This window comes from Macaca nemestrina, chromosome 6 (assembly GCF_043159975.1).
Source record: "Macaca nemestrina isolate mMacNem1 chromosome 6, mMacNem.hap1, whole genome shotgun sequence".
In the NCBI taxonomy this organism is placed as follows: domain Eukaryota; kingdom Metazoa; phylum Chordata; class Mammalia; order Primates; family Cercopithecidae; genus Macaca; species Macaca nemestrina.
Genome location: NC_092130.1, coordinates 99,069,648 through 99,094,102, shown reverse-complemented (window position 1 = coordinate 99,094,102; position 24,455 = coordinate 99,069,648). Strand labels below are relative to the sequence as shown.

Genomic DNA, 24,455 nt, shown 5'->3' with positions numbered 1-24,455 from the left:
TTCAGATAAAATACACATTGTAAAACAAAAATTGGAGCATGTTATACCCATTTGTGGCCCTTTAATGGCCTATATTCATTAGCCAAATCCATAAAAATGCTGCAGAACAAAAGACCACAAAAATCTCAAGTGCATGCAACAATAAGCATTGAGTTGGCCTATGAATCTGAATGGTCAGCTGAGCTGACCTAGACTGCGCTTGGCAGGGGTGAGTTGACTCTGGTCCACAGTGCTGTTATCCTGCTAGCCTGGGCAAGCTCCTCTAGTGGTGACGGCACACATGTAACTAGGGAAATGGAAATGCACAAAGCCTCTTAAGGCCTAGGCTTGGAGCAGGCACACCAACACCTACACCTCATTGTATTGGTCAAAGCTAGTTACAGGCCTGTTGGGAACAGTTGCTCACACCTGTAATCCCAGCACTTTGGGATGCCGAGACAGGTGGATCACTTGAGGCCAAGAGTTCGAGACCAGCCTGGACAACATGGTGAAACCCCATCTCTACAAAAATTACAAAAATCAGTCAGGCGTGGTGGTGTGCGTCTGTAGTCCCAGTTACTCTGGAGGCTGATGTGGGAGGATTGCTTGAACCCAGGAGGCGGAGGTTGCAGTGAGCCATGATCACACCACTGCACTCCAGCCTGGGTGACAGAGCAAGACCCTGTCTCAACAAACAAACAAACAAACAAAACCCCAAACCCCAAAGTCAAGAAGCAGGGCAACATATTCCATTTCTTTAGTGGTAAAAACTACAAAGTCACACGGCAAAGGATATGGCTGCACAGAGGAGTGAAAATTTGGGGCTGATAGCACAATCTTCCATAGACCCTAGCATTTAAGGACAAATGTCCTTCCTTAGCAAGGCTCACACAGTACTCTGCAGGCACCCTGAGTCAGCTGTCCAGCCTCATTTCTGTTGCCACATCCTTTATTCCTTATGCTCCCGCCATTCTGAACTATCTGCACGTGTTCTGCTGTTTCTTGTCCCTCTGCCTTTGCATATGTTATTCCCTCTGTCTTCACCAGGCAAACACCCACTTATTCTTCATGGCCTTAACTCAGATCTTCTTGATCAACTCTTTCTCACGTGGATCAATTTTCAGCTTCCATCTTCATCCCAGCAGAATCGACCACACCTCCTCTGTCTTTGTCTTCATTGCTTCTTGAATACACAATATGGAAACTCAGCACCACTCTTTCTAGACTATGAATCCTTCCAGGGCGGAAAATATATTTTATCATATTTGCATCTTTGGTACTTAGTACTTTATTGAGTCTCCATAAATGTTTGTCAAATTAAATGCAACCTTTTGACTATTGATTAAACTTTCCTAGTTCTCAGAAACTAAGAAAGGTATACTGTGAACAGAAGAGACTAAATAGTCCAGTTTCCAAGACAAGTGAAATGCTAGATCTAAATTTTTGTTTGTTTGTTTTGAGACGGGATCTTGCTCTGTCACCCAGGCTGGAGTGCAGTGATACAATATCGGCTTGCTGCAACCTCCGCCTCCTTGGTTCAAGCAATTCTCCTGCCTCAGTCTCCCGAGTAGCTGGGACTACAGGTGTGTGCCACCATGCCCGGCTAATTTTTGTACTTTTAGTAGAGACAGGGTTTCCCTATGTTAGCCAGGCTGCCCTCGAACTCCTGACCTCAAGTGATCTGCCCACCTCAGCCTCCCAAATTGCTGGGATTACAGGCGTGAGCCACCACACCCAGCCCTCTAGTTGTAAATTAATACATCAATATTCTGCTAAAATATTTATCTGGCTTAGAATCTGATCATTTTCATTTGAGTTAGGGTGGGGATCCAAACATTGAATCATGGAGCCACCAATAAGATGCTGCATATCGGCTGGGCGCAGTGATGATGAGGCAGGTCAATCACCTGAGATCAGGAGTTCTAGACCAGCCTGGCCAACATGGTGAAATGCTGACTCTACTAAAAATACAAAAGTTAGCCAGGCATGGTGGCAGGCACCTACAATCCCAGATACTCAAGAGGCTAAGGTATGAGAATCACTTGAACCTGGGGGGCAGAGGTTGCAGTGAGCCAAGATGATGCCACTTCACTCCAGCCTGGTCGAAAGAGAGAAACTTCATCTTGGAAAAAAAAATAAGACGCCGCATATCCTTGGTAGGTGTGGTGTTGGAGCTGGCTGATCTTACTCATTATATTACTAGGCAGTGCTCTGTGAGGATAGAAGAGACTAAGGTTTGTTTGCCTTGTGAAACTGCACATCAGCAGGGTGTGCTAACGAAATCAGAGGGCAAATCCCTGACCACTGTGCTAATAGCTAGAGTCACCTACCCCCAATTCTTGGAAGAGGCCCTAGAATCAGACTCTGATTGAGGCCTTTTCCACTGTTGCAGGAGAACAAAGGGACGGACTGAATCCAGGATCATCACACTTAGGGGTGATGTGCACCAAACTATTCTTTAAGGCATCATTGGGTTTTGTGTTCAAGGACAGCCCCCAAGCAGAAACACTCTATTGTTACACCACTCAGACTCATAAACAACCAGAAGACTGAGTCAGTTAGGGACAAAAGTGAGCATAGAACATGCATCTAGAAACAATGGAATCACTGTTGTTTGTTTGATAGTTTATTTGGAAGAGAAAATGCAAATCAAAGAACAAGAAGACAACTCTTTAGTCAACCAAGAAGCACAAATGTCACCTCCAAGGCTTTATATATTCAAGTGAGAGCAAATTCCAGCATTAGCAAATGCTTTACTACTACCGGGAGAGAGGACTAGCTGCTTCATCTGCTGATTCCATTTCTAGTTTTCTTAAATTCAGGAAAATGTGCAAAATGACTTTATGCCAATATCACATGCTACAAAGCAGAGTTCATTTGGGTGGTTCTGGCGAGAGGTTGTTCATGAATGTTGTTAATGTACACTAGAAGACATCTGATGTGAAGTTCATAATTGAAATGTTATGAGCAGTTTAGCATATGGATCCTTCACATCCACTTAATTGCCAGTTTAGTAATAATTTTATGTAATGAGGCATTATTAATAATACGTGAAATACTAAATTGACGTAATGCCCTAAAAACGTAGTATGACATTTGCCACTGCAAAAGCATTATGATTCCAGGTGTCTTTACTGATTTCAAAAACATATGTGATATTATATAAAATATTAAATCAGTCTTTAGAACAGCTTGGTTATGATGTATTTCAAATTCATTCTCCAAATTACAGTCCATTTTTGACAAAAAGTGCAGAACTTTGCTTGCACTTGTGGACTCGCATTTCAACTGCTGCTCAAAGCTCTTGTGCCATTTGATGTTAGCCATCCTGTTCTTCCATGGCTGAGGGGGCATCTGAGATGGCAGAGAGGGAAGCCAGACACAGAAAAGTCGGATTTGTTCATGATCAAGCATGAAGAAAATATGAGGAAACAGAAGCCAAATGCTTGCTATTGACAGACTCCTCAAAATTTCATCACACTCAGGGACTGTTTTTTTGCATCTCTGTACAGTTCTTAAAACCTTATGATTGGAGCCATGCTTATCATTTGCAAGGCCTGAGGGAAGAGTGCAATTGGAGGCCCATACACCATATGTTTACATAGTTGAAAGTTATAAGTGAAACTAACAAACTAGTAAATAAAATAGGATCTTTTCTACCTTGACAAATATTCCGTAATGGCAAAATGGAAAAATATGTAAAAAAACTTTGTTTTTTTATATGACTTAAAGTTATATCAAATACGAAAGACAACCGAATGATTGTCTTCGATTATTGTGTGTGTGGGAGTGTCCCATTGTTGGGCTGGTAAAATTTGAATGGGGTAACAAGATAAAAACATACATAATTCATTAAAAAGTAAAATTTAGCCAGTAAAATTTCTTTTTTTATTTCAACAGAATTATTAAAGATGTTGTAATAAACATTTTAACATAATTTATATTCTATTAATAGCAGTGACCTAAATGAATAAAAAATAGAAAGTATATAGCAAGCAAAGTCTAATATATTTTTATAACAAGTTAAATATTAAAATATTATTTTTGTATATTTTTTTCTAAAAATTATTTTTCTTCTAAAATACTCAGAATTATTTGTTAAACTTAAAAGGCAGACTGAAAACTATAAACAGTACATACAAAAATTGTTAGTCTCTCTACTTAAGCAATGCTGAAAATTTGGTGTTTTTTCTTTTTCTTTGAGACAGGATCTACTCTGTCACCCAAGCCAGAGTGCAACAGCAACATCATGGGTTACTGCAGCCTTGACTGCCCAGGCTCAAGCGATCCTCTACCTCAGTCTCTTGAGTAGGTGAGACTACAGGTGTGTGCCGCCAAGGCTAGCTAATTTTTTTTCTTTCTTTTTTTGTAGAGATGGGATTCCACCATATGGCTGGCCTCAAACTCCTAGCTTCAAGTGATCCTCCCACCTTGGCCTCCCAAAGTGCTAAGATTACAGACATGAACCACCATTCCCACCTAGAAAACTTTAATATTTTGAAATTTTAATTAAATTTTACTGAGTATTTTATAAAGATAAGACTATTTCTAGTTATAGAATTCAACCTCCATTTGGTTGCCAATTTAAAGAACAGGCATCATGCTTCCACATATATGTCTAGACAAATATCTGTATGTATGTATGTGCTTGTATATATATATATAAATTAAAGAATAATATAAACTATTTAATATTGCAAAACATTCTAAGCTACCATGTGCAACTATTAGAACTACTGCAGTACCTTGTGAACCAGGGCTTGGAACTCAACTAGAACACGAAAAGAAGTAAGAAAGTGGATGCTTAGCACTACTGGAAACAATATTTCATAATATAAGAGTCTATTGCATTCATGCTGACAGGAAGGATTTAACAAGTTAATTAATTTGTCTTTTCTCTTACTAAGTGCTTCAGCCACTTAAGTTCCTCTGCACTCAAAAGCAGAGTCCATCTCTGAATCTAGCAGTGGCACAACCCACAGGTTTTCTCAGCTTTGGGATGCAGTCAAGTTTTGTTTTGAGGACATAGGGCAAACCATATAGAAAAATGCGTCTTGGGCTGGGCGTGGTGGCTCATGCCTATAATCCTAGCAATTTGGGAGCCCAAGGCGGGTGGATTGCTTGAGCCCTGGAGTTCAAGACCAGACTGGGTAACATGGCAAAACCCCATCTCTACAAATTTACAAAAAAAAATTGCCAGGCATGGTGTTGCGTGCCTGTAATCCCAGCACTTTGGGAGGCTGTGATGGGAGGATGGCGTGAGCCCAGGAAGTTGAGGCTGCAGCCAGCCAAGATGGCACCACTGCACTCCAGCCTGGGTGAAAGAGCAAGACCCTGTCAAAAAAAGAAAAGAAAAGAAAAGAAAAGAAAAGAAAAGAAAAGAAAAGAAAAGAAAAGAAAAGAAAAGGAAACTGTGTCCTGAGGTCAAAAATGTATGTCACATGAACTGATGTTTAGGGATTCGGGTGCCCTATGTCAGCACTGTGCACAGATCCCAAGTGTTCCTTAACTTAGTGTGTTTGTTCACATGCATATGTGTTTCATTGTAGGGCCCTCTAAAGTACAGGCCCCAGAACAAGGCCACCTCTTGCCTGGCTCTATGTGCAGCACAGCATGTGATGCACACACACAGAAGGAGTTTAATAAATGTTGCTTTCACACCAACTAATAACACTGCCTCATAGACTGTTAAATTGTCCCCTACATACTTTCCTGTTTGAGCTAGACTATAGCTCAAGTCATCCTCTATCTATGTCCAAGGCTGGTTCAGCAGGCTTACATAGACGCTGCCATACTGTTAAAGCATTGAAATACCTCCATATTTGTTAAAAAGTAGTTGTCCTAAACTCCAAGAGTGTCTCCCACCTCCAAGTATCCCCTCCTTCCTTCCCTAAAACCCCTTCCCAAGAACTCCACACAGACTCTCTCCAGCACTCTGCTTCAGTGCCTGAGTTCAATATTTTTTATATCATCCTTGTACATGTCTTATAGCAAGGCAGACAAGCACAGGTGAAAGAGAAAATGCATTAACACTGTGCGCACTTGTATCAAATAAATATATTTTAGAAAGCATGATTACTTGATAGTATATTTCTGGATGCACCAACGTATCTGGATAATAGGAGAAGAGATGCCTTTTCATTGTTAAGGTTGGCTGTTGAAATCTGATTCCATACCGACAGATGCTCAATGGCTTTTGACAAGTGAATTGGTGGCCTTTTTCCAGTTCCAAATACCTAGATGTCTAAATCACTAAAATCACTATTCTAAGCTGATGTGTGATCTGATTAAGGTTCTCGTTGGGCTTTTTGGCTCAGAGTTCATAACCAAATGGGAGTGGAAACGGAGACAGTCTATAACATATTCTGGTTCTAAGGTAAAACTGAGTGCCTAAATGTGCTCAGTACTAACCCATTTTGCAGAAAAACCTAGAATTTAACCTTCATAAATTTTATTTTGGCACCTTTTAAAAAGTCTGCAACAAAATAATTGGTTATTAAATGTAGCTGAAATCACTTGTTTTGATTTCCAAACCCCAAGTCAGTCTGACTGCTCCTAACCCCAGGTTGAGGGCAGCCTAGGATTTCTTCTAGAACTTGGCCCTGTGTCCATAGTTCACTTATTATGAAATTGATTCAGGCTTTATGTATTTTGACAATGTCCATGTTCAAAGGAAGATCCAAGTTTGGTGGGTCCTTAAGCTCATACAATTTGGAAGTCTCTCCTTTAGAAAAAGAATACAAAATCATAAATTTAAAATTGTTGGGACTCCAACAGCTGCAGCTTACTGCAGAGTAAGCGTTGGCAGCCTCATGGTAAGCCCACCTCTGTCTAGATGGCTCTTCCCTGTGTAGTAGACACCAGTGACCATGGAGCTATCATCTTCTGTTCTGCTTCTTGTAGGTTGTTTTTTGTCGCTGTTGCCTACCTTAAGGGAAATATAAGTTGGGCAAAAATCTAGGTTTATGTAGCAGGAGAAAATGGATTTTCTGTCATTTAAAAGAGATCTGACTAATGAGCCACTCCTGCATAAAGTCTTGATAAAATGTAAGCTGTGTGGCCATATGAAAAAAGGGTAGAATTTGGGCTGTTTTCTTCAAACTTAAAATGGGGATAGCTGGGACTCATATCTGAAAAACTCTTTCAAATCAACGCTGCAGTGAAAACCCCTGTGTATTTTGGAATGGTAAGGGACAGGGAACGGGCAGGTTATTGTACAGTGAATGCCTTCCCTCCCTTATTGCGCAGGCAAAGCAGAAGCTGTGGTGGGAATTGACATTATCATAGCCTCTCTCAGAAATTTTAGGCGAGAAGTTGTTTCTGAAGGTTGATTTCTACTTGGTCTTAAAAAGAAATACTATCATTACAATCTTTCCTCTTTCTAGGTTTATGGCAGATGATGGTTTTGAGAGTCAAGTGGAGTCTCCGTTGGCGCAGTGTGACATTATAAACAATATATATTTGATCTCAGCCCCTGGTTCCTGGCAGAGAGCCCTTAAAGCCATGTTTTTTCCTAAGTAACATGGATATTACGAACATTTTTTATTCTAATATTTGCTCTTTGACATTTTGGTCTTTGAGCTCCTACAGCCCTTGGAATCTCCTGGGTGATAGGAGTGCCTTTTGTCGAATGAGGTAATTCTTGGTGGGCTCCTGGAAAGTTTCAGGATGGAGACTGGTCGCTAGAAAATCCAAACCATGATTAGAAGCTTGAAACCTACAGCTGCATTCCCCATCCTCAGGAAAGGGGAGAGAGGCTAGAGACTGTGTTGATAATTGATTGTGCTTATGTGATGAAGCCTCCATTAAAATTTCTAAAAGGTGGTGTTTGGGGAGCTTCCAGGTTGGTGAAGGCATTCATGTGCCAGGAGTGTGGCATAATTCAACTCCACAGGAACAGACGCTCCTGTGGTTGGGATCCTTACACACCTCATCCTACGTTCCTCTTCATCTGGCTGTTTGTATCCTTTCTTATATCTCTTAGAATAATAAACCAGTAGGCCGGGCGCGGTGGCTCAAGCCTGTAATCCCAGCACTTTGGGAGGCCGAGACGGGTGGATCACGAGGTCAGGAGATCGAGACCATCCTGGCTAACACGATGAAACCCCGTCTCTACTAAAAAATACAAAAAAACTAGCCGGGCGAGGTGGCGGGCGCCTGTAGTCCCAGCTACTCAGGAGGCTGAGGCAGGAGAATGGCGTAAACCCGGGAGGTGGAGCTTGCAGTGAGCTGAGATCCGGCCATTGGACTCCAGCCTGGGTGACAGAGCGAGACACCGTCTCAAAAAAAAAAAAAAAAAAGAATAAACCAGTAAATATAAGTGTTTCTCTGAGTTCCATGAGCTGTTATAGCAAATTATCAAACCTAAGGAGGGGGTCATGGGAACCTCTAATTTGTAGCCAAGTTGGACAGAAGTATGAGCAACTGGGGGACCCACTGCTTGTGATTGACCCCTGAAGTGGTAGCAGTCTTGTGGGACTGAGCCCTCTACCTATGGAGTCCCCACTAACTCCAGGTAGTGTCAGAATTGAATTGTCAGACAACTGGTTGGTATCTGGAGAGTTGGAGAATTGGTTGGTGTAGAAAATCCCAGACTCTTGCTGTCTAATTGTATTGTGAAGTACATTTTTGGCCAGAATTGCAGACATCTGATTCCCTCAGAACTGCTGGCAGACTATATCCCAAAGTGGAAGCCCGGAGCTGGGTTGATGGTAAGCAGGTCCAATGCTTACTTTCACAGAGCAGCAGATACCTTCGATTCTCTCAGGTTCAAGAGCAAGCTGGCTGTGAGGCTGTCAACTGTAGGGCGAACTCTTTCCCAGGCCTCCTCAGCCCCTGTCCAGTCCCTATCATGACCAACTCTTGGCTCACTGATGAGGGCAGAGGCCTTAGGAGAGGGATGTAGTCAGCCTTTAATGAGTCAGCAGGGAAGAGCTACGGAAATAAATTGCTCATCTTCACTCTCCTTCCACCTTCACGTCTTCCCATCCTCTCATTGATCTCACAAAGCAAATGATGCTGCAGCCTCCTGTGGAAGTGGGATGGCAAAGGAATCCACTGGAGCAGCCACACAGGTCAGCCTCCGTAGGCACAGAGCAGGATGTGGGACAGCAGGAGTCGGCCTGGAGAAACAAGTAGAACATCAACAAGGAGATAGGAACAAGGCTTCTGAGCAAGACTTCTGAGGACACTTTCGAGAGGGAGACTGGGCTGGACACAGTGGCTCATGCCTGTAATCCCAGCACTTTAGGAGGCCAAAGCAAGCAGATCACTTGAGGTCAGGAGTTCAAGACCAGCCTGGCCAACATGGTGAAACCCTGTCTCTACTAAAAACTACAAAAAATAGCCGGGCATGGCGGCATGCACCTGTAATCCCAGGTACTCAGGAGGCTGAAGCGTGAGAATTACTTGAGTCTGGGAGGCGGAAGTTGCAGTGAGCCAAGGTTGCGCCACTGCACTCCCACTCCAGCTTGGGCCACAGGGTGAGACGCTGTCTCAAAATAAAGAAAGAAAGGGAGACTGACTTTTCACCATTTTTTCTCTTCTTCGAAAATCAAACAAACCTTTACTTGTTTAATGTCAGGCTTCTGTTACATGCAGCCAAGTGCAATTCAGACACACTGCCAGTCTCCAATCAGATATACTGAATTATTAAGTAATTTTCTGCTCCTTTCAGTGTACTAAACATTTTTGGAATAATTTGAATTAATGTTAGATACATCTTAAAAGAAATTCATTCAGATTCATTTTTAAAATTTAAAATTATCATAATTTAATTGACACAGTAGAAACAAGCTGAAATTCAATACTTTTTCTTTCCTTCCTTTTTTTTTTTTTTAGATGGGGTCTTGCTGTGTTGCCCAGACTGGAGTACAATGGCATGATCACAGCTCACTGTAGCCTTGACTTCCTGAGCTCAAGCGATCCTTCTACCTCAGCCTCCTGAGTAGCTGAGACCACAGGTGCATGCCACCATACTCGGCTTTTTATTTATTTTTATTTTTATTTTTGTAGAGAGGGGTTCTTGCTATGTTGCCTAGGCTGGTCTCAAATTTCTGGGCACAAGTGACCCTCCCAGCTTGGCTCCCCAAAGTGCAGGGATTACAGGCATGAGCCAACATGCCCAGTTTAAAAGTCAATAATTTTTCTTTTATCTGCATATTACTTGACAGCAACCCAAAGTTTTTCTTCATTTTTCTGGCCCATTTATGATAGCTCAGTTTGTGAATAAATAAGGTCAAATTTGTAAAAGACTATCACTTAAAATACACACTTTTCAAATAAAAAAAATTTGATTTCTAATGTACCAACTTGTAAAAAGACTTGATACCTGAAAAATAATTACAAAAATATGGCAAGAAACAGAATAACACCACAATTACTCTTGTGATTAAGTCAAGTCTGTCTCAAAGACAAAAGGAAACAGCTTTCTCATAGCTGCAAAAACAAGGAAAGATAGCATATAACAGGTTACATAGGTATCTATTTATGTTTCTATTAGTATGACACATTAGATATTACTGAAAAACCATACAACTTTTCAGTACCATCTAAAATGTTTAAATATCAATATTTTGACTATACTAGAGAAGTTTACCACTTAAAGGAATTCTACTGGTGAAATTTTGAGCACAAAAATAATTAACTTTGAATGTAATTGCTTTATAAAATTGCCTTCTTTTTATGAACTTCTTATGGAGCAACTGTCCAGGGAGAAACCTGTGGTTTGTGACCAATCGGAGCCCTTAGTTAGAGGACTGTGAAAGACTTCATACCTCTTTATAGACCAGTTAGCATCTGTCAGTCTCACAGTCACCAGGGGCCTATTTAATTGCATCTTTAAACTCTAAACTGTGGCTGTCTATGCTCAGAAAAATGAGGTGTGGATGGGGTGAGAGCACTTCAGATGGTGGGGCAGGGGCAGGATCTGCCTGTGTCAGGGGCATTCAAGGGAGGTGCAGACAGAAAGACTCCCCATGCCCATGGCCCTTGGCCTCAGAAACTGATGAAACTGGGTTGACCTACCACTACAGTTTAACAACACGAAATTTCCCCTGGAATTCTTATTGTATTATTTTGTGCAAACCTTGTTAGGCAGATTGGATTTCACTTCATAAAATGTCTCTTAAGGGATATCTAGCAAACAATGTAGCTTTTGTTGCCATTTCAATGTAGCCACGTGCGGAAAAGACATTATCTTTGGTCACCAATTGTATTAGTCCATTCTCACACTGCTATAAAGAACTGCCTGAGACTGGGTAATTTAGAAAGGAAACAGGTTTAATTGACACATAGTTCCACATGTCTGGGGAGGCCTCAGGAAACTTACAATCCTGGCAGAAGGCAAAGGGGAAGCAAGGCACCTTTTTTACAAGGTGATCGGAGGGAGAATGAATGCAGGAGGAACTATCAAGCATTTACAAAACCATCAGATCTCATGAGAACTCACTATCATGAAAATGGCATGGGGGAAACCACCCTCATGATCCAATTACCTCCATCTGGTCTCTCTCTTGTCACATAGGGAATATGTGGATAATGGGAATAACAATTCAAGACGAGATTTCGGCTGGGGAAACAGCAAAACCATATCACCAATCTTTCTCTTAGAGATATTGTTTGGGCCAAGGTTATACAGGAAAGACTGACTAGCTGTTCGTCTATTTATTTTTCTTCCTCCACGCCCAGCTAGACTATTGTTCCCAGCTTCCCTTGGAGTTAGGTGCAGCCAGGTGATAAACTTTGCCCAGTGGAATGTGGGCAGAAGCCATGTGTACTACGTTAGGCCTGGATCATAACAATCCTCCCTTCCCTCTATTTTCTTTGTATGTCAGCCCAACATGAGGATCAAACGGAGGACTCTGAAATGGAGCCGCTAGCTGCAAGGAGCCTGGGTCTCTGAAAGACCCTGTGGAGCAGAGTCTCCCTGTTAACCTTCATTGAGCTCTGATGTGAACTAGAAAAACAAACAAACAACAACAAAACCCATAGATGTGTTACACCACTAAGATTTTAGGACTATTTGTTACAGCAATGAACTCACCTTGATTAATACAGCTTATGATCTTTATATGAAAAGAATACTATTATAATTATCTTCTTAATTTATACATACAAATAAAAACAAAGGCACAAGAGATGTGCTGATCATTACAGGAAAAGTCTAGAAAATGCCTGTTCCGTAATGACTTTGACAGATGTTAGCATTTAGTTTTATAGTCTTATAAATAGTAGACTTCATTTTTGGTGGATAAATGTCATAAAAACTTAGGGCTAAGTACTTATTTCATTTGTTTTCTTCACCTGGAATCCATTTTTGAAAACCTTTCAGTTTTCAGAAAGTTTTTCACTGACCAAATGATCACATCAATGTGTCAGAATACAAGGAGGGGTGCCCTGTCACTCCTCCTTAAGGAAGAAAAAGAAAATTGCATATGGAGTTTTTCATTATTTTAATTTTTTAAATCTATTCTTACCTTTTGTTACAATAAGAATAAATGCTTGTGCCATTGGCACATGCCCACAAGAAATGCTTTTCTGATGTTAAACACTAATTATGGCATTTATGCAATACTATCATGAATATCCTGCTTTTAAAATATATGCTCAGTATATTCAGATAAACTCTCACTTGCATAATTTGCCCTTGGAAATGGCTTATTCCATTTCAAAGTGTCTTTAGTCACCCCAATCCTGCATTATTCTATTTGACCAAATTAAGAATGTTTGGCTCGTAAGCATAGCCTCCAGTTATTTTTCTCTTAGATGCTTTCAATATACCATTCAGAGATTAGTTTTCCCCACACAGAGTCATTGAACTCAGTAATCTCAAAATAGCTAAAACAAAGCAGTATGGATCAGCTCCAGGTTCAATGGTCACACTGTAGGAACACAATTCATTTGTTAATTAAATGCACACTAGCTACACCACTGCCTCCTGCTAGCTTCAAATTTCTGTTTGTGGGAACTCTCGGCTTGTCTAAGGAATGGAAATAAAACACACCTCCCTCTGCTCTTGCAAAAGAATCTTCCTTGGAGCTTTTCTCCCATGCCTACTTTTTAAATGTTTGTTTGTAAATTAATCTAGTGGAATTTTTCTGAATGTCAACTCCTCCATTTGTTTCCAAAAAAAAATTAAAAACATTAAATCAATAATTTCATTTGATAGTAACACCAGTCTAGTGATAGCAACCACCAACTACCACTTTATGGTTCTACCCAGAACCTGCAGATATCAGCCTACTTTGAACACAAACTTGGAGACAGATTTTGTCCTGGATATGGCTCAAGTCTGTGCAATAGCGAGCTCTTCAAAGCCAGGGACTGTATCTATTTGATGTATAACAGCACCTGGTACAGTCCCTAGAACACAAAAATATCTCAAAAAATGTTTTGTTGAAAGAGGGAAGTATCAAGAGATAAGGCTGGAAAACTTTCTATACCATGTAAAAAACTTGGACTTCATCCTGGAGAAATTAGTAATTTTAAGTAAGGGAGGTACACAAACAAATGTTCATCTCTAGAGCGCTTCCTTTGGCAGCATCTGCTAGATGCACTGGGCCCTAAACTATGTAGGGGAGGGGACACTGTCTGTCTTCTTCATTGTGGGATCCCCAGTACTGAACACAGTGCCTGGAACATCGGAACTACTCGAGATATATCCACTGAATGAATAAATAAAGAGTCCGTGAAGCTAATCTCTAAATCTTTCAGAATAGAAAAGATTCCAGGACCTCATGGAGAATTGTGATCTCCTCAAGGTTTGCCCTGTGATTTGATTTCTGAGCTAGTAGCAGGTCCTTGACCCATCTGAACTTCTAAGAAATTCGTCAGAGAAGAAGGAGACATCACCCTGACCTGCAGAAATCTATTTACTCCAACCTACACATATCTTTTGGGGCTAAACTGGAACTGATTCATTCCCTAAGATATAGAGAAGAATAAGCCATCCTCCTTGAGAACATTTACCCAAGAGACATTTCCAGGATGCCCAGATGTCCTCTTCAGTTCATTCCCAAAGTGACTGCTCCCAAGGAAGGGTACCAACCGTACCACCGGCAGCTAATTTTATGGTTGATAAACATGTTTCAACCTTGAGCTCCTAGATAATGTGTTTCTATGGGTCAACTGGGCAGCCCCGGGAGTGCTGACCTTTGAAATGTGGGCATCACAACCTGATACGTGAGATGGTTTAGTGCCTCTGGTGTCCACATAGCTCAGTAAGTCCTGCTTCTGACAAAGCCGCCTCCCCTGCTAACCCTGACTGTTCCCAAATATAAATGAGAAGATTAAACATTTACCTTGATGAGAAAATAGTGCTCTCTCATTGACACTTCCTCACACCCTCACCAATGTGATTTAGTTGTAGTTTTTAGTAGCTGTTTTTACACTTTTAATTATTTTGTAGTGTTAAATATGTAATAATGGATAACTGTGCAATACATTAAATACTTATGGGTATGTTGTGCCTTCTGTTATAATATAAAATCCATCTATTCTGGTTGATGGGTTTTAACCTCACACAGAATACTTTAAACTCCATTTGGACTTGTGCCTACAATCACCTTAGCAAAGTCTCTTAAGTAACTGCACACAGCCTAATTAGTATGCATTATCAATTAACAAACTTAATAGCCGGCAGATTGATTAGATCCTCTGTTGCAGGGGCAGAGCTGAAGCGAAACAGAATGAAAAATCATTGCACGCATACACTGCAGCTTTGTTATTTTCTCAGATCCCCTCCTCCTCCTTCACATTCCTTTAATTAATGCATGCATATGGTTCTGCATATCTGGTGAACCCGAGTCTTCCTGACTCTTTCATAAAGCCCTTTCTTAAACAGAGGGAGTCCATGCCTCCCTTTTCTTTGGGGGTTTCTGTATAGATCATTTTCACCCCTTTTCTTGCCCTTTGCATAGCACTGAATTTTAAAGGGCTGCTTCTCCCAGCCTGATTATCCTCCCGGTGGTGGAAATGGGAGAGGAATACAAAGATGAGTGGGAAGCGTGTGCTTTTTAACACAGAGGACCGCTAGGGAGTCACATCGGTGGGGCTTTGACAACCGTAAAGCGCTTCTGGCAATTATTTCCAAAAAGAACGGTACAAATGGACTGTCCTGTTACATCTTGTCTATTTTTGATGGACTGGAAACAATATGAATAAATGAAGGAAAATCCACATTTCTTGAAAGCAGAGATCAAGCTAAAAGGAATTGCCAACTGCACTGTTCATAAAATGCTGGCATTATAAGAATTTTACACCTTCTATAAACATTCAACACAGAACTCTAAAAAGACTTCCAAAGGCATTTCCAACACCATAAATTGCCACCTTGCAGTACTGGTTTGAGTTTTATTTTTCTATTTTAAACTAAATAATGGTTCGTGCCAGTTTTTTAATTTATTAGCTGTTCTCAGATATCGTATCTTTTGGTTTCTATGCGGGAAGAGTTATAATTAGGTGTGGAGGAAGCACAGAGAAGCTTTAATTTCTAGTTTTGAGAATACCCAAATGCTTGTGTTTTATTGGCTGTTCCCTCCAAACTCGTATCAGGGATAACCCCAAGAACCGCAGGTCTAGTCCAGTTTCTCCTGATGGTTCTTGGGAAGAAAGGCCCTGCCTGCCTCTCTGACCTCAGCTCCCGCAAGCTCCCCTTTGCCCCCATTGCTCCAGCCATGCTGGCCTTTCTCATCGCCTTTCTCATTCCTCCTGGAACACACGGAGCTCATTCCTCTCACTTGTTTCCCTCTCCATGGGAGGCTCATTCCTAGCCATCCTATGGCTTTGCTTTTTCTTATCATGTCAGTCTCGGCTCAAATGTCACCTCGCAAGAGAAGTCTTCCTTGACCACTCACTCTAAAGTGACGCCGACCTGCTTGCCCAACCATTCACCCTATCATATGGATGTCATGATTCTTGTGGGGGATGAAGATATTAAATAAAGAAGCAAATGGTTGCATTATCTTACCCGTTTGCCTCTTTATTTACTGTCTTCATTCCCTGTAAGAATGCAAGCTTCCCAGTAGCAAGGACCTCATCTGTTTACTTACGGTATTTGACTTCAACACTGAGCACAGCGCCTGGGACATTTAGAAGCTTAATGAATATTTGTTGAATGAAGATATGATTGGATAAATGAGTGGGGAATGAGAAGGAAATGGACATTCGTGTGTATGTGTGAGGGAGAAGAGAAAAGGGGTCAAGACTAAACCCAGAATTATACCAAATTCACAAATGAGCCAATAGGTAAATGATTTGAAGAGACGTTTCTACAAAGCAGATATACAAATGACCAATAAGCACATAAAGAGATGCTCACCATTAGCCACTAGAGAAAGTAAACCAAAACCACAATGAGACACCAGTTCACACCCACTAGGATGGCTAGAATTAGAAAGACAGATCATCACAAGTGTTGCAGAGGATGTGAAGAAATTGGAATCTCCATATATGGCTAGTGGGAATGGAAAATGGTGTATCCTTCATGGAAAATGGTCTGATAGTTCCTCAAAATGTTTAACAGAGTTACCACATGACCCAGCAATTCTACCCCAAACTACATCCCCAAGGGAAATGAAAACATATACCCACACAAAATTTGTACTTGAATGTTCAAAGAGTTTTCATTCACCACAGCCAAAGAGTAGAAACAGCCCAAAGGTCTATCAACTGATAAATGGATAAATAAAATGAATGTGGTATATCCAGAAAATGGATTACTATTTGGCTATGAAAAGAAATGAAGTGCTGATATGAGGTTCATGAATAAACTTTAATATTATCCTAAGTAAAAGAAGCCAGTCACACACAAGCACGCACACACACAAACAAACAAACAAAAAAACCTACATTGTTAGACTTCACTCATATAAAGTGTCCAGAATAGGCCAATGTAAACAAACAGAGAATAGACGAGTACTTGCTTAGGACTTGGAGGAGGGGGAAATAAGGAAGGGTCTCAGGTTTCTCTCTGGGGTGATGAGAGTGTCATAAAATTGACTGTGGTGATGGTTGTACAACCATGTGAATATACTAAAGAACATTGAATAGTCTGCTTTAAATGGGTGAACTGTATGGTATGTGAATTACATGTCAATAAAATGATCTTGGAAAAAAAAGGAAAGCCCCACAAAGGTGATTGGAAAGGAATGGCCAGAGATATAGAGAGCACAGTGTGTCACAGTGTTTCATGAAGGAGGAGGTAGTCATCAGTGGTCAATTCAGTCAGAGAGCAAGTAAGACAGAACCAAAAAGTGCCCAGCAGAGCTACAAGCAGGAAGGTACTCAGCGACTTTGCAAGACTAACATGGACTGCAGGGAGCCGTCTTAGTTTGGGTTCTCCAGAAACAGATTCTGAGATAAAGAGTGCATTTGTTTACCACTAGTCGAGCTGTCAACCAGAGCTGAATCCCTCAAGGGACTCTGGAATGTGGGTGTGAGCACACACCTCAAAATTGTCCTGCCCAGGCAAGAAAGCTGGGGTATTTATACACCAACTCTGGAGTCACTGGTCAAGGCCTGTCCCCACAGTGTGAACTCTCTCTTCAGCATTTCCATTGCTGGGGCAGAGTGGCCTTCTGTGGGCCAGGGAGCAGGTGTGGCCTAGAAAGCACCAAAATTCCAAGATGCAGAGAGGCGTGCATGTGTCGTACCAGGAGGGTTGGCTTGTTCTTTGAGGTGGAAGAGTGACCAAGGCTGGTAAGCAATGCAGAGCACAGATGCAGGGGCCAGGAGACTACTGTCCTCCAGTCTCACCTGGGAGGGGAGGCCAGAGGTTGGGGGAGGATGCAGGGGAGCGGGTGGGCTTGAGAAAGGAGGGATACAGCTGCTGACATGAAGCTGGGGTGTCTTCTGCCTGCTGAGAGTTGGGGAGGTGGCAAGGTCAGAGGCTTGAGGAAGGTGAAGCGGGCCTCACTCAACTGGAGCCTGGCCTGCTCTGGGACAAATTCTCCAGGTTCCAAGCTGACTTGGAGAACGTTCCCCACCTCCTGCAGCCCACCGTGATCCCATTATATCTCTGCTCACCTCCAATGGAGCCCTTTTGTTTCCCTTTCATGTATCCATCCACCAGCAATCTGTGGGCCCCAGAAAGGTGCCGGCCACAGCCGCGTAATCCCAGTGCCAGCCTGCTCTCAGGAAACACTCCCATTCATATAGTTTGGACATTTGTCCCTGCCCAAATCTCATATTGAATTGTAATCCCCTGAGGAGGGGTCTGGGGAGAGGTGTTTGTGTAACAGGGGCAGATCCCTTATGGCTTGGTGCTGTCCCCACACCTGTTATCCCAGCACTTTGGAAGGCCAAGGCAGATGGATCATGAGGTCAGCAGATCGAGACCATCCTGGCTAACACAGTGAAACCCCGTTTCTCCTAAAATTACCAAAAAATCAGCTGTGCATAGTGGCACGTGCCTATAGTCCCAGCTACTCAGGAGGCTGAGGCAGGAGAATCACTTGAACCTGGTAGGCGGAGGTTGCAGTGAGCCGAGATAGCGCCACTGCACTCCAGTCTGGGTGACTGTACGAGACTGCGTCCAAAAAAAAAAAAAGTGTGTGGCACCTGCCCCCCAACTCTCTCTCACTCTCGCTCTTATTTTCATCATGTGATATGCTTGTTCCCCCTTCACCTTCCACCAGATTGGAAGCTTCCTAAGGTCATGTTATACTTCCTGTACAGCCTGAAGAACCATGAGTCAATTAAGCCTGTTTTCTTATAAATTACCCAGTTTCAGGTATTTCTTTATAGCAAGCCAGAAATGGCCTAATACACCCATCTAAGAATGTATTAGGTTGGTGCAAAAGTAATTGCAGTTTTTGCCATTACATTAAAAGTAATGGCAGGCCGGGCACGATGTCTTACACCTGTAATTCCAGCACTTTGGGAGGCCAAGGCAGGTGGACTACTTGAGGTCAGGAGTTCAAGACCAGCCTGGCCAACATGGCGAAACCCCATCTCTACCAAAAATACAAAAATTAGCCTGGCATAATGGCACATACCTGTAATCCCAGCTACTCAGGAGGCAGAAGCAGGAGAATCGCCTGAACCTGGGAGGCAGAGGTTGCAGTGAGCTGAGATCATGCCACTGCACTCCAGCCTGGGCCACAGAGCGAGACTCCATCTCAAAAAAAAAAAAAAAAAAAGGAAAAGTAACGGCAAAAACCGCAATTACTTTTGCACCAGTGTAGCTTATAGGACAACATGGAGGGCAGTAAAGTTGTTTTAAATTGTTTGTCAGTTTATCTACTTTATGCCCAATTACTACAGCACCATTCTCTCTAGGGTGAGGCGGGGGAGGGTGCAATAAGGGAGCAGGGTGGAGAATGGGCACAGAAATGGAGGGGGAGGGAATGGAAGGGTCTCCCCTGTCCTAAGTACCATGGTATACCCATGCCATGCCCGTCATGCAGGCTCTCACAGCAGCCTTCTATGTGACCTCCTCGAGAACAGAACTGTATCACACTCATTCTACAGCCCCAGCTCTTGGGTTCCAGATAAACGCTTTTCAGCTGGATTGAGCTGATTGAGGGCAGCCTGAGGTGGTCTGGTTGTTCCCAGGCTTCCTTCCCCAGCTAGCCTCCTCCTGGCCGTCTCCTGGGCCTGCGGTTTGGTGTAGGGCCCGTTGCCAGCTTCTGTTCAGCCTAGGCTTAACCCCTTCCCATCTTCTTCTCACCTTCATCCTCCACACTCCAATGTATATTTTGTCCTCTCAAACCCGAGGAGAATCTCACCTTTATCCTCTCCAACCAGTGCACTCCCTTCTTTCCCAGGTGGCAGGAACATTTCAGAGAATGCCCCAATGGGTCTCACCATTTTAGATTTCCCAGACCATTTATATTCCAAAAGACAGATTTGTGAAATAATGATTTGCCAACTTAATAAAAACACCAAAAATTGTCATCTCATCATTTCATATGAGAAAAAACATTTAACAACAACAAAATCTCCCCACAATACAAAGCACAGGTTTTCAGAATGAAGTTGGAAGGATGCTTTCCATGAGAACCTACTTGGTAAATCCATAATTTTTCTTATTTTTTTGTTCCATTGTGCTGCAGACTGGTGGAAATTTTGCGAAAGATCATTATTGAGAACCACTGGTCTATGTGACTTTAAGAGTAGAAATTTGAGACCAGATGAAACCATGGTTGGAAGGGAGAAGTATTGGGGGCCATAGTGGGCCACATGTAGACGTCTACCAACATTATCTGAGCATATGTGTTAACAATATCCACTGAATCTTCTGCAGTGCCCAGCACACAGCTGATGCTTCATAAATGTTGCCTGAACTGCATCACATTTATTAAGATCAAGGTGAAACAAACCACTGCTTACAGTCAATATTTTTTAATACACTATATAATTATTCCCCCTTCATTTTTATCCAAGTAAAATAGTATCTAGCACATTGGAAATCATTGTTTGGATGTGTTATAGCCTGAAGAAAAGTGTAGTTTCATCAGGACTGGCTGTTGGTACAAAACCATAAATGATAATGTGCATTTTGGCAAGTTCAGCTCAGAAACCTATGACATTTTGAGGCATAGAAAAAACAGTAAGTTCTTTTTTTTTTTTTTTTTTTTTTTTTTAGTAGAATCTGGGTCAAGTTTATATATATATATTTTTAAATTTATTTATTATTATTGTACTTTAAGTTGTAGGGTACATGTGCATAACGTGCAGGTTTGTTACATATGTATACTTGTGCCATGTTGGTGTGCTGCACCCATCAACTCATCATTTACATCAGGTATAACTCCCAATGCAATCCCTCCCCCCTCCCCCCTCCCCGTGATAGGCCCCTGTGTGTGATGTTCCCCTTCCTGAATCCAAGTGATCTCATTGTTCAGTTCCCACCTATGAGTGAGAACATGCGGTGTTTGGTTTTCTGTTCTTGTGATAGTTTGCTAAGAATGATGGTTTCCAGCTGCATCCATGTCCCTACAAAGGACGCAAACTCATCCTTTTTGATGGCTGCATAGTATTCCATGGTGTATATGTGCCACATTTTCTTAATCCAATCTGTCACTGATGGACATTTGGGTTGATTCCAAGTCTTTGCTATTGTGAATAGTGCTGCAATAAACATACGTGTGCATGTGTCTTTATAGCAGCATAATTTATAATCCTTTGGGTATATACCCAGTAATGGGATGGCTGGGTCATATGGTACATCTAGTTCTAGATCCTTGAGGAATCGCCATACTGTTTTCCATAATGGTTGAACTAGTTTACAATCCCACCAACAGTGTAAAAGTGTTCCTATTTCTCCACATCCTCTCCAGCACCTGTTGTTTCCTGACTTTTTAATGATCGCCATTCTAACTGGTGTGAGATGGTATCTCATTGTGGTTTTGATTTGCATTTCTCTGATGGCCAGGGATGATGAGCATTTTTTCATGTGTCTGTTGGCTGTATGAATGTCTTCTTTTGAGAAATGTCTGTTCATATCCTTTGCCCACTTTTTGATGGGGTTGTTTGTTTTTTTCTTGTAAATTTGTTTGAGTTCTTTGTAGGTTCTGGATATTAGCCCTTTGTCAGATGAGTAGATTGCAAAAATTTTCTCCCATTCTGTAGGTTGCCTGTTCACTCTGATGGTAGTTTCTTTTGCTGTGCAGAAGCTCTTTAATTTAATGAGATCCCAATTGTCAATTTTGGCTTTTGCTGCCGTTGCTTTTGGTGTTTTAGACATGAAGTCTTTGCCCATGCCTATGTCCTGAATGGTACTACCTAGGTTTTCCTCTAGGATTTTTATGGTATTAGGTCTAACATTTAAGTCTCTAATCCATCTTGAATTAATTTTCGTATAAGGAGTAAGGAAAGGATCCAGTTTCAGCTTTCTACTTATGGCTAGCCAATTTTCCCAGCACCATTTATTAAATAGGGAATCCTTTCCCCATTTCTTGTTTCTCTCAGGTTTGTCAAAGATCAGATGGCTATAGATGTGTGGTATTATTTCTGAGGACTCTGTTCTGTTCCATTGGTCTATATCTCTGTTTTGGTACCAGTACCATGCTGTTTTGGTTACTGTAGAAAAAACAGTAAGTTCTTAACCATGTGTTCTTTATCTGAATTTGGCAACTTCCCCTCTAGATTCTTTAAGATCATACATAGCCACTCTAGCCCTTTGATATGGTTTGGCTCTGTGTCCCCACCCAATTCTCATCTCATATTGTAATCCCCACATATCAAGGGAGGGACATGTAATCCCCAAGTGTCAATGAAGGAAAGTGATTGGATCATGGGGGTGGTTTCCCCCATGCTGTTCTTGTGATAGTGAATTCTCAGGATATCCGATGGTTTTATAAGTGTTTGCAAGTTCCTCCTTCATTCTCTCTCTTGCTGCCTTGTGAAGAAGATGCCTGTTTCTCCTTCCACCATGATTGTAAGTTTCCTGAGGCCTCCCCACCCAGGCAGAACTGTGAGTCAATTAGACCCCCTTTTCTTCATAAATTACCCAGTCTCAGGCAGTTCTTTATAGCAGTGTGAAAATGGACTAACCTTTTTTAATTTAACCCCACTGATAAGACGTAATTGTTCAAGGTGGAAAAGAAAAAAAAATCACTCTTTCTTATTTAATGCAAATGAACCAAATTGGAAAAATTACATATTTCCTCCTCAGAAAATCTACATCTCTTATTTTTACCATCCTTGGTTCTTTGTTTTATATCATTTACTTTTGTTTCAGAAAATGACAGTCTAAATTCACTTTCTTAGCTTAAGTTACTAAACCCTTGTTCTTGTATTTGACACTAACTCAAATAGCCTTGAAACAATTATCCTCTCTACTCCCTTCAGAATTGTCTATACTTTAATGAGTTCCCACTTAATCTCTTCTTTGCCAAAGAATACCATGCTGAATAACTAAGATCCTTAAATCCCCGTGTGGTTCTCGTTGCCCTCTGCTGTGCCTTCTCCATTTCTAGAATACCCTTTTACAGTAAGGTGACTGGAGCTGTGCATAATATTCCAAATGTGGCCTCACCAACCCTTACAGATAACTGGGATAATTTTCTGGATTTATATTCAATCCATCTTCTTAAGCATTTCTAAATGGGAGTGTTTATGCTGTCTTTATTGCTTTCAAACTCTGAGAGTTTAAAATGTTAGGTTTTCGTCTCCTTCCCTTTTATTCATCCAAATTTCTAGTTTCCAAACACTGAGAAATTCTGGACCATTTTGGTGGCTAAACACATATTTTTGTTCAAGGATTCTGGAGTGTAAAGTGTATTTAGTCAGGTTCACTTTAAAGAGTAGGTGCAGGCAATCCTGGCTGTTTCTTCAGGAGGCCAATAACTAAAAGGAGATCTATCCTTTGGGAGATTAACAATGGATTTGTTTTACAGGGACATCATCACTTACTCTTCCCCAGAACTTCCTTCAGAGGAGAAGGGGGGTTTTCAGCTGAGAAGGAGAAACAGCAGAAGCTACCCAAAAATGCATTCTTGAAAATAAAGTTTGGTGAACTTGGGTCTTTGGAAAAATCTCTAGGACCCAAAGAATGCGGATGTTTCAAATAGTTTTGCATCTAATCTGAAACATGCACACCTGTGCACATGGGTACACACATAAACACACACACACACACCTTTTATATCCCAGCTATTCGATGTAAAACATAATCCCAGGGCTTCAATGTAGTAGGGGATACAAACTTTAATAAAATGAACACCTAAAGGAGTACATAATTACAAACTGAAATCAGCTCCTAGAGAAGCCTTATTCAATCTGGTGCCTGGGGGTGAGGGTGTCAGGAAAGCTCTTTTCCAATGGAAGGAAGTGTTGCTTGAACTGAAATGAAAGGAAGGAGTAGAAGTTATCTAGCTACCTTGGAGATGGGTGAGGACTGGGCAGAGTGAACCACATGTCCAAAGGGCCTGTGGCTTCTGGGGGGAAATGAAACAACGCTGACATGGTTGGAGTGCAGAGTGAAGGAGATTGATATGAAAGTAGTTGGGAGTAAGCAGGGCCAGACCACGCAGACTCACAGTAAGGATTTTCACTGTTTCCCTGTGAACGATGAGGAATCACTGAAGGATCAAAATTAGGGGAGTGTTCTGAAAGCATATTTGTGTTTTGAAAAGTTCTTTCTAACTGGTGTATGGAGAATGGATCAGAAGGTGTGGCAGAAACCTGGGATTTAAAGCAACATTTACTGGACCCACCTGACTTCAGCACAGCTATTGTGGACAGTTCCATGCACCTTGGCCGGAGTCCCACATTGAGCATGTGCAGCAGGGTGCCTACGCTCTGTCTTCTCCTGAGCTGCAAAAGGGTTCCCAACTGTAAGAAAGCATAGCCCAGCAATGCAGAGGAGCTAATGCCCCTACCAGCAATCTCAATCAATGAGGACGAGGGTGAGTGAGTGATAGATGCTCCAATCTCCCTACCCTCCAGTGTGACAATTCTGAGGATCCCCAGTGGGACTGGGCCCCAGCTTCCCACTGTAGTAAGCAACATATCTGCAAACATTTGTTGGC

The 24,455-nt window shown here is 41.7% G+C and overlaps 1 protein-coding gene across 1 annotated transcript in view; it reads left to right on the top strand.

The window, feature by feature from the left end:
- Positions 1-24,455, top strand: part of LOC105475100 (uncharacterized) — a 91,425-nt gene that overhangs the window by 13,876 nt on the left and 53,094 nt on the right. The window lies entirely within an intron of this gene.